This window comes from Tachypleus tridentatus, chromosome 8 (genome assembly GCF_004210375.1).
Source record: "Tachypleus tridentatus isolate NWPU-2018 chromosome 8, ASM421037v1, whole genome shotgun sequence".
NCBI classification, from domain to species: domain Eukaryota; kingdom Metazoa; phylum Arthropoda; class Merostomata; order Xiphosura; family Limulidae; genus Tachypleus; species Tachypleus tridentatus.
In genome coordinates this window covers 137,198,835-137,210,242 of record NC_134832.1, presented here as the reverse complement: position 1 = coordinate 137,210,242, position 11,408 = coordinate 137,198,835, and the positions used below count along the sequence as shown (strand labels likewise).

General features: G+C 32.8%; 1 long non-coding RNA gene across 1 annotated transcript; it reads right to left on the bottom strand.

Moving 5' to 3' along the window:
* Nucleotides 1-444: 444 nt before the first annotated feature.
* On the bottom strand, nt 445-4,245 carry LOC143223593 (uncharacterized). Its single transcript, XR_013012973.1, has 2 exons — nt 4,191-4,245; nt 445-3,372 (listed from the first exon to the last, which is right to left on the bottom strand). It is a non-coding gene; the product is annotated as an uncharacterized LOC143223593 (long non-coding RNA).
* Between the last annotated feature and the right edge of the window lie 7,163 nt (nt 4,246-11,408).

Below are 11,408 nucleotides of genomic sequence, written 5' to 3'. Positions count from 1 at the left end.
ATATGTATTTTGGACTCACCTTAAACCTTCTAGGTTTGCCAAACTAAGGTTTACAGTTGTAAATAACATTTAACAGAGAAGGCACCCAATTAATAAAACGATGCATTTAATCTTACAGTGTAACAAAAATGTGTTTAATTAGCTATACTCATTACCACGCTGTTGTTTTTTAGTTTTTCTCTGAGTTGGCAGCTTGTTTTGATTGTAAGTTAGTATAAATTATTATTTTTAAAATGCAAATCCTTTTTGGATGTAATTGATAGTTGATAACTTGTAATTTGTAACACTAATCTTGCAGAGAGATTATCTCTAAAAATTATAGTACCTTCTTTAAATTTTCATCTTAATTTTCTAATACCAACTTGAATTATGACCAGTTTAGTTGATACAAAGAAAGTACAAAACATTTTAAGTTGGAATGGTAACAAAAAACTGGATGAAATATGATCTTCATTTCCATGAAATAGAATTGTTTTATTTTCCTGGCTTCAGAAAACAGGATGACAATGTCACCCTATAAAACATTAACAAAAAAAAGGTGTACAGCAGTGAACTGTACAGAATATCTATCAGCAAGTATACTTCTAGAAACTGGATTTCTTTAAGACACCACCATCATCATACTAATGGCAAACAGCAAAGAATATCCAATGATTGGTGTGACTTTCATCTCACTTGAAAACAGTTATAATATTCCATTTTTATCATGCAAACATTTGAATGTTATTATCTTAACGTTTACCAGCACACAGTGTAAAATATCCATCACTAATCCCTTCTTAACCATAAGAATGGTAACATAATGATCATGAAATAACCCTCTTATAACTTGCATCACTGAGAGATCTGAATGCTTCCAGTAACAAAATGTGACAAAACCTAATATGAATAGGATATTATCTTAGGTGATACAATTTCTTTTAGTTGACAATTTTAATTAGTTCTTTATGGTCACAAACATTATCTATAGTACAGATATAAATTCTAAACTAGTAATGTATTTACTGGGAAAAAAATAAACAAAAAATGTCAAGAGCCAATTGAAAAGCCAACATGTAACATAACTAATAAATGCTAAAATAAATTGCAATATGGTTGTAAAGAAGTAAATTAAGCATTTAAAGTTGATAATACTTGTATACATGATGAAGTGTATGTATGGGTGAAACTCCAGACACTGAAAGAAATCTAAGTTTCAGTTAGTAATATATTACAGCCTTACATATATATTGCAACAAAAGTAGCTTATTTTTTAGCATCTTAAACTAATTTCATGCTGACAAGTTCAAAACCAGATTGTACAGAACATATTTCTTTAGTGTTATCTACCATCTCAATGCACTGTTTGAACATCCAACAGCTTTTCTGGCATTTTAATTTCTCTCCCAGGATGTTTCTTCTATATTCTTAAAACTAAAGTTCATAAATATCAAACAATGATGTTAATTAATTTGGTATATGGTATGGCACACAAACATGACATTACTGGTTTATGAAAGCCTATACACAAAAACCATATTCAAGATAATTCTTTTAGAATCATTAACAAATTTAACACAGCTTTGAAGCTTGATGATTGCTTTTAGAAGTAGCTAAACTATTTGAACAACAAAGTAATCAACATCAAAAGCATGTTTGGTATTTTACTATTTCTTAGAAAATGATCCTTACAAAACAAAACAAAAAAAAAGTTTATTTACCAGATAAAAAAGGGAGATTTCACTGGTTGTAGAGAATTTTCTAATAAAACTGTATCATGCTCAACCTTGTATATTGATTAATGACACCGGTACTCTTATTATTTGTTCTGCACAAACTATTATTACATCTTTTCAACTAATTTTATTGATAATTTTCCTGATATATAATGTAATTTACATTCTGCTCTCAAATATTGTATAAAAAAAACTTAAGTTAGAAAAGAGCCAGGGAGTGTACAACTTGATGTTGATTGTTAGATTCAGTTCTGTTAATAATTTATAGCATTTACTTGTGAAACACTTTTGTTTTCAAGTTTACTTTGATATTCTGAAAAGGAAATGCTAATTGAAGAAACAGTAGCAAACAGATACACAAAATTCCAGGAAACCATAATCTGTTTCAACTCCTTCAAAAATATCTAATATGAAACATTACTTTCTCTACCAGAAACATACAGATTAAAATCTGCAAAGTGCAACTGTAATGACTTCATTCACTGAAAACCATAACAAGTCGCTATAACTTATTTGAACAGAAAAAAACAACCAAAAGCTATTCAGTGTTCAGCTATACAAGCTCTGTTTTAGTATTCTTAATCTGAAGAACAGAAGGAAAAGGTTAATGCCAGTAATACTGTTACCCAAACCTGTTTCATTATACAAAATAAATTGTATGAAAAAACCTTTATAATTGTTGTGCAGGATACTAAAATAACTTAAATTAATAAAAAAGATTGAAACTAAACAAACAATATTGGATTTAATGTATTATTATCCACAAATTTTAATACGTTTCTTTCTGCAAAAACCTCACACTGATGTATATTAATTTACTACTGTGTTTTATGTATTTGTTAATGTAATGTTAATCACAAAAATATTTAAATATTAACTTAAAATACTATTAACAATACAAGTTTCTTCTTTGAATAGCTATTAATATGAGGCTTCAAACAAAGTACTGAAAAACGTATTCCACATATAATGAAACACTATTTTGTTTGTAATGTTACCAATGTACTACTTTTTAGGTTACAGATTTAAATGAAATAATGCCTTAAAAGAATCATTGTTATTATTACTCAATATTTTTTAAACATAAATAATGCTCTCTTTTTTAAAAAGAACTATGTAAAAGGTTGGTGGATAACAAAAAGAAATTTTGATAGTACACATTTCTTAACAACTCTTACCAGAACAGTCAATGATGCAGTATGTGGCCTGAATTTTTTCTTTTACATAAATGCTTTTGTTGTGTGCAACAATCACTAGAACCCATTTCTTATCAGCAACAATTAAATCTGCTTTTTAAAGTAAATTGTTACTGCTAAATAGCCAAAAGCAAAAAAAAATTATATCTGAAAATATTGGCTTCCTCTTATATTGGCTCAAAAAGAAAGAAATAGGAAAAGAAGTTTTCCTGAAAGCACTGCTAACTGTTTACATTTCGAGGAACCAATGTTTGGGGTATAAATGGAAGCATTAGGGTCAAGTGAGGATGTGGTGCCTTTATCCTCTGACATGAACTTGGGAGAGTACAGCATGGAGGAGGACACCATATCTGATTCCAGACTAACTACTGCGTAAGTCGAAGTTGGTGGCATAACAGCCATCACCTCAGCCACTTTGGACTTTAACTCTTCTATCTCTTTCTCCTTCTGGGTGAGCAATGCTGAAATTGTTAATAATATGTCCAGAGATAAGATATTAAACATCTTCCATCCATCATAATTTTACTATTGTGTTTTAGAAGTATTGATGTTTTCTTCTATTTCATTAGCATTAATGTTTAAAATAATTTCAAATGATTTTTTACACCTGTGAAGATTATTTGACGTTGTTGTCAATGTATGAGCTTATGAAAACCAAAATCTCTAATCTCATCAAACAGTATATTACATCACAAGGATCAACTTATGGTTTTAGTTTCCTTTTGGTTTATGACTAAGTACATCTAGTCAATTGTTTCTACAAGATTGGTTTCATGAAGTTAGAAGTTAGTTTTTTAGTTCTGATCTATATAGATAATTATATACAATTTTATATTATTTTAGTATGATACTTCAATCACATACAAAAAAATTATTTTTGAAAACTATCAGAGCATGTCATACAACTAGAATTTAATTGCAGTAAGAAAAATTCAAATTAAACATTTTATGCAAGAGTAAATTATGTTTGTTTTATCATCCAGAAAAATTACCTAAAATATTCCAAAATACATCTGAAACAAACAAATTTTATTACCTATATCCCTCTTTATGTTATTAACATTCTCAAAACATAAAACTGTGTAACATCACATAGTTAATCATGTATGTGTGTTTGTATATCACACTTATTTGTAGTTCTTTTCTTTCAATATAAAACTACATGCAATTAGTGATAGAATAAAGGAAGAGACAGTGTTATTTACTAAAACACATTAATATTTGCCACTATGGGACCAGCAAAATTATCAACCAATGTGCTCAATCATGGGTAACTTACACTGAGTGATCTCCACCTGTCGTTTTGCTTCTCCCAATGCACAAAAAAGATCTAGCTTTATCACGGGTCTCTGCACTCAGACTGTTCTCAAGGTGTGTATTTTTTGTCCTGCATCGGACAGAGCTGACATTAAAACTTCAGTATCATTTTGATTGTCTTTGTACTGTCGTAGAGACTGAAAAAGAGAAATGGTAAGTTACTTTTGCACAAGAAAACTATACTTAATTTACTATGTTTTCAGTCAATACTTCTCCACGTGTTCTTGCTAAGAGCATCACTAATTATAAACATCATGGCTAAGATGTCAGGTTTATATGAAAATTCTGATATAATGTATTATCAACAGCTAGAAATATATTAATCTATCTATAATAACAAAATGAAAAGCTTTATTCTGCATGGAGGAAAAATACAATTACTGCTTAAGTGTGATTTTACACTTCTGTTATAATCTGTAACATTTAAATCATAAACTGCCTGGCTACTTTATTAGGACCTCTGCTTAGTAACAGATCACCCTTTAGCATGTCATAAACTTCAGGAAGCTTCAAAACGAGTTTTGTAGGATACAAAGAGAAAAGATGTTCACAGAAGAGCTATGCCCAACATGTTGTTCAAGTTCATCCTAAAGATGGTCAAATAGGTTGGTGTTCATATGATTGAGCTTTCTAAGAAAGATGACAATCCACTATTATGTTTGGTGAACCACTTTTGAACAATAGTAGCCTAGTGAATTTCTGCATTTTATCATCTTGCAGAATCCTTTATCCATCTCCATTAGGGTAGAAATGCAGCATTGGGAAGTGACAGCATCTGCACCAGCTATCAAGTACACTCTAAAGTTTTTAACCAATCTATAGAAATTAAAATACCTAACCAGCTACAATAACATTCCCCACCCCACTACACATCCTACAGAAGTATGCACTACTGCAGTCAAACAAACAGCATCAGGGACTTACAAGGATTTCTCCATACTTTTACTGCCCAAGATATGTAGTTTGAGACTAGTTACTGGTTGTTGTATTGTGTAATGTTCTTCATACATCTCAATAGATAATAATCAATTCCTACCTATTTTTGAAGTTAGTCAGTCAGTCAAGTGGGATAGTTTAAGGTCTCCTTCACTTTACAAATCTATTAAATCACTTCTCTTCCCTCTGTATCATCAGTGATTTACACTCACAATTTTTGTTACTAGTACTTGTATGCACTTTAAACTGTCAGTGTTTATAGACTAACAACAGATTACTTTAAACAATCAGTTACAGAAACAATCTTTGTTGATACCACTCCTTCAAGAAGGCTACCCACAAGCTTTATTAAGAAAATACCATGTTTATCACATTTGTAAAAAGAATACAAAATATTTAAAGGTTTTACAGGGGTACAGAAATAATTTACTTGAAAATCTGAACCATAAATGGTCATTTATAGAATTGTCAGTCTGTATTTTTCATGTTTAAAAGTGAAAAAAGCCATCCACCCCTTTGGTTTTGAATATATACTCAGGAAGGGACATCCAACAAATACTTAAGGATGACTAGATAACACTTATTCACACTAGTTGGTTTTATTTTCAGTTGAACAATGAATGTTGTCATGACAAACCCACACATCTCTAATTTTGTGATCCTTGAAAACTGAACTTCTCGAATAAAGTAGATCTGACATAATGGATTTAAACTACCAAAATATAATGAACCATAATGTTAATAAAACAAGCTTTGACCTCTGCTGAAATAGAACAGCTAAACCACACTTATTGCTCAGTAACAATGGAAAAAAAATGTTAAAATAATTGTTCACTGTCAAACAATGAAACAAGATGGCCTATAGCCAAATAACACAGAGACTTGGTCAGATGAATCTTCATTTGTATTAAGGACAAAAGTGGTCACTCCCTCCCTCCCCTCAAAAAGTAAAATTGTTTGTAGCAACTTGTGAAGTTCAAAGTTTCATTTTTTCTACTTAAAGAAACCCATTGTACCTACTATAATAATCATTTTGATAACCAGTCACATCTTTACTCTTACATACTATCTTGATAATTTGTCTTCTAATTTGTTGGGTGGGCATATTCTTTCTACTTTTTTTTGGAAAATCTGTCTTTCCAAATGCATGTGTGTAGCAATAAAAACTCAGAACATATTTACTTCAGACTATGGTAATCCCATGTTTGAAGATCTTTTACAGTGCAACTTGATGGTGGACATTAAAATGTCTCATTTTCATTTATAAAAGAATAATTGACCTAAATAATCAAACAAGTGAATCACCACATAAATTGAAGTGAGTAATGAAATATACCACAGTTAAACAGCATGGTTTGTGTTTTGAGTTTAAAAAACAGAGAAAGAGGATATAGCCCAATCTTCCCTGACTCAAACAACCACCTGATACATGATATGATGAGACATGTATACACATAGAACATACAAACTCAACAAGCAGATATGATTGCTTATCATAAATATAGTCGTCATCTCTAATAGTTTGACCTTGGTGTGACCTTGACAATTAGTGTAACTCGTGATTAGAAACAGATTCATTCTGCAGTAATGAAGTTTAATGATGAACAATAGAAGAATGGCAACAAAACACATTTATCTCTTGATCATTTTGGAATGTACATATTTCATCTTCAACAAACAAATATACACATCCCAAATGTTCAAGAATTTAATGTTAACTACCATACAAACACACGTCAAATACTTGTTGCTGCTATCACCTTATTTTTCATAATTAAACTTTTTTGTTTATTCTTCATCAAAGCTTACAAGTTGTCCAAGTATTTTGTTTATTAAGTTTCTGTAAACTGAAATTAGGAACAGTAAAACAATCTGGACAGTGGTTTGTAGTTAAATCCAAAATTTTATTAAGAAAAAAAATGCATTTCCAAAGTAAAGTTATAAATTTTTACACTTTAAAGATAAACACTTCAAGAGCTTATATAGCGACTTTAAATTACCCATACTGTCATACAAAAGTTTAACTCAATAGTTACACATATTTAATCATTTGCTTATATTTCTTACCACCAGCTCAGTTGAGGTTCCTCCCAGTACTTTAAGTATTGTTAAAAGTGTAACCAAAGGTTTGATATTCCATGTAGAAAACATTATGTACTACAAATATTTCTCTGAAATTTAGTCCACAAAACAAACTTTGAAATAAAAATTTTAAATGTTTTATTAGTGCTAACTTTAAGCATGCAAGTCTCATAAGGAAACAAAGTGTGATCAAATCATTGCCAAATAACACTTTAAAACCAATTTCAGTTCCACTAAGTTATAAACTTGGTTACAAAATAAAGTATTCAACTTATAGTACAGACAAATAGAAAGTAGAAACTTACCTGTACCTCTCTTTCTATTTGCCGCAACTGGTCTTCTCTGACTTTTACTTCACGGCGCGGTTGTTTAACATCATTTTCTAAATCCCTCCGTCGATTTTTACAATTTTCTGTACAGTCAGTTCTACTGTAGATAGAAATCATTTATATTTATCACTGACATACGAGGAAAGTGTCAGTTCTTAAATATTACACTTTCCCATAAAATATACTTTCAGATACAGTACAGGTGTACACTTCCGAGTTTTTTACTTTTTTTTTACAAAATTTTCAAATTCTGAAAGAAATGTCACCTTAACATTACAAATTACACATCTGGCTAAGATATTCATATTCTCTTGCACACATGACTTGGTAAATTTTTCCACTACTGTTAACTTGATGTGGAAAACATTTTAAATTAGATAAATTACAACTACATACTATCTGACATGTCTCCTTCACCTCATCTTCAGTTTAACCCTCACAATCAAACTCTTGTGTATTAAATTCTGGTAAAGAAGATGCTAGTTACTCCTATATGATATCATTGATTCAACACAAAAATATATTTTTAAGAAGCTTTAGTTAAGAGTACACAGAAATGACACCAAAACAAAAAAAAACCATTCAAGTGGTACCCTCTATGACAAAAAATACCTATGGGATATATATGGTTCAGCACATTTAACCCAGTAACATTGATAGAATATTACAAACTCCACAAACAGAATGACTGCTTATTGTAAATTATATTACCTACATCAATTAAACAGTCTGAGCTTGTTTTAACCTTGACCTTTAGTGTATTTTCTTCATCTATGCTTAATCAAAATTTATAAGTTGTCCTTTTTTTTTTAATCTGTTTTTTATGTATTATGTACAGCCAGTATGAATAAATTCTGAACTTAGCATCTTCAAAGAAATGTGATGAAAATCAATTATCCATCCCAATAATCTGAATTGCTTGAACTTGCATATTTAATATTTGTTTAAATTTAATAGAAATTCTAAAGAACTAATCCTCTAATATTGTTCTATGTTGTGAAAAATATTTCAAGTGCTCTTCAGATTGGTATTTTTGGAATAAGTGGGTAACGTTGAACACTACTATTTAACTGAGTCAAGATATAAAACAAATACCAATGTTTATTAGTTGTTTCTACTGCTTAAACTTCCATTGAAGTAAAGTTCAATTAAGCACAACTGACAGGTGAAAAACATTACATTTAATTTTTGTATGTTTTTTTTATTATTATTAATGTATATGGTAATTTTGCTGTACATGTTACAGAATGAGCAACTTACTGATGACTTGTATGAGAATAGATATATTTCAAAGGGAATATGATGCTTCCTAAATGAGGTAATTGCCAGAAAAAATGCAATGAGACAGTCTGACTGTAATACAAACTAACTTCAATGAAGGTTTCACAAGTCTTGATGAAAAGAGAAAACAATTACCATGAATAAAGAACAGAAATAAAGTGGAAAATTAAGCAATAATATTGGTTTTAAAAAACTGCTTGAATATATGCACAGATATCATAAGTCTATTGTCTTCAAAATTTCCAGTACTAAACATTTAAAATGGGTTTTTGACAATATAAATTGTAATTTGTGTGTCTAAAATTTTGTCTTTATCTAAACATAAAAATAAACCCAAATATTCATATACAATTTTATGCCAATTTTATACTGGTTTGTGTATTAATGGTAAAGGATTCTACTACCAAGAGCATTATGACCACAAACACAGTACAAGTAACTTAACATTACTGCATCAGAATTCAAATAATTTCTACCAGCGTGTAACAAAACCACTCACTTAGCTGCTGCCACCAATACAGCCGGTAACTTAACATGATCTTGTCAGAATTCAAAACATTTCTACCAGCGTGTAACAAAACCACTCACTTAGCTGCTGCCACCAACACAGCATGAGTAACTTAACATGATCTTGTCAGAATTCAAAACATTTCTACCAGCGTGTAACAAAACCACTCACTTGGCTGCTGCCACCAGTACAGCATGAGTAACTTAACATGATCTTGTCAGATTCAAAACATTTCTACCAGCGTTAACAAAACCACATGGCTGCTGCCGCCAGCACAGCATAGCGAGTAACTTAACATGATCTTGTCAGGATTCAAAACATTTCTACCAGCGTGTAACAAAACCACTCCTTGGCTGCTGCCGCCAGTACAGCGGGTAACTTAACATTACTGCATCAGATTCAAAACATTTCTACCAGCGTTATAACAAAACCACTCCTTGGCTGCTGCCGCCAGTACAGCGCGGTGGCTTAACATTGCTGCGTCAGGATTCAAAACATTTCTGCCAACGTGTCACAAAACCACTCCTTGGCTGCTGCCACCAGTACAGCCGCGGTGGCAACATGATCTTGTCAGAATTCAAAACATTTCTACCAGCGTTAACAAAACCACTCACTTGCTGCTGCCGCCAGTACAGCCGCGGTGGCTTAACATTGTTGCTGCGTCAGGATTCAAAACATTTCTGCCAACGTGTCACAAAACCACTCGCTTGGCTGCTGCCGCCAATACAGCCGCGGTAACTTAACATGATCTTGTCAGGATTCAAAACATTTCTACCAGCGTGTTACAAAACCACTCCTTGGCTGCTGCCACCAACACAGCCGCGGGTAACAACATGATCTTGTCAGAATTCAAAACATTTCTACCAGCGTTGTAACAAAACCACTCACTTGGCTGCTGCCACCAACACAGCATGGGTAACTTAACATGATCTTGTCAGGATTCAAAACATTTCTATCAGCGTTAACAAAACCACTCCTTGGCTGCTGCCACCAATACAGCCGCGGTGGCAACATGATCTTGTCAGAATTCAAAACATTTCTACCAGCGTTAACAAAACCACTCACTTGGCTGCTGCCACCAGCACAGCATGAGGTAACTTAACATGATCTTGTCAGAATTCAAAACATTTCTACCAGCGTGTAACAAAACCACTCCTTGGCTGCTGCCACCAGTACAGCCGCGGTAACTTAACAACATGATCTTGTCAGAATTCAAAACATTTCTACCAGCGTGTAACAAAGACCACTCACTTGGCTGCTGCCACCAGTACAGCCGCGGGTGGCAACATGATCTTGTCAGATTCAAAACATTTCTACCAGCGTTAACAAAACCACTCACTTGGCTGCTGCCACCAATACAGCATACCCAGTGGTAACCAACATGATCTTGTCAGATTCAAAACATTTCTACCAGCGTGTAACAAAACCACTCCTTGGCTGCTGCCACCAATACAGCATGAGTAACAACATGATCTTGTCAGATTCAAAACATTTCTATCAGCGTGTAACAAAAACCACTCACTTGGCTGCTGCCACCAGCACAGCCGCAGTGGCTTAACATGATCTTGTCAGAATTCAAAACATTTCTACCAACATGTCACAAAACCACTCACTTGGCTGCTGCCGCCAACACAGCATGAGTAACAACATGATCTTGTCAGAATTCAAAACATTTCTACCAGCGTGTAACAAAGACCACTCCTTGGCTGCTGCCGCCAGGCACAGCACGAGGTGGCAACATTACTGCATCAGAATTCAAATAATTTCTACCAGCGTGTAACAAAACCACTCCTTGGCTGCTGCCGCCAGTACAGCCGGGGTAACAACATGATCTTGTCGAATTCAAAACATCTCTACCAGCGTTGTAACAAAGACCACTCCTTGGCTGCTGCCACCAGCACAGCATGGGTAACAACATGATCTTGTCAGAATTCAAAACATTTCTACCAGCGTTAGCAAAACCACTCACTTGGCTGCTGCCGCCAGTACGGCGCAGGTAACTTAACATGATCTTGTCAGATTCAAATAATTTCTGCCAGCGTTA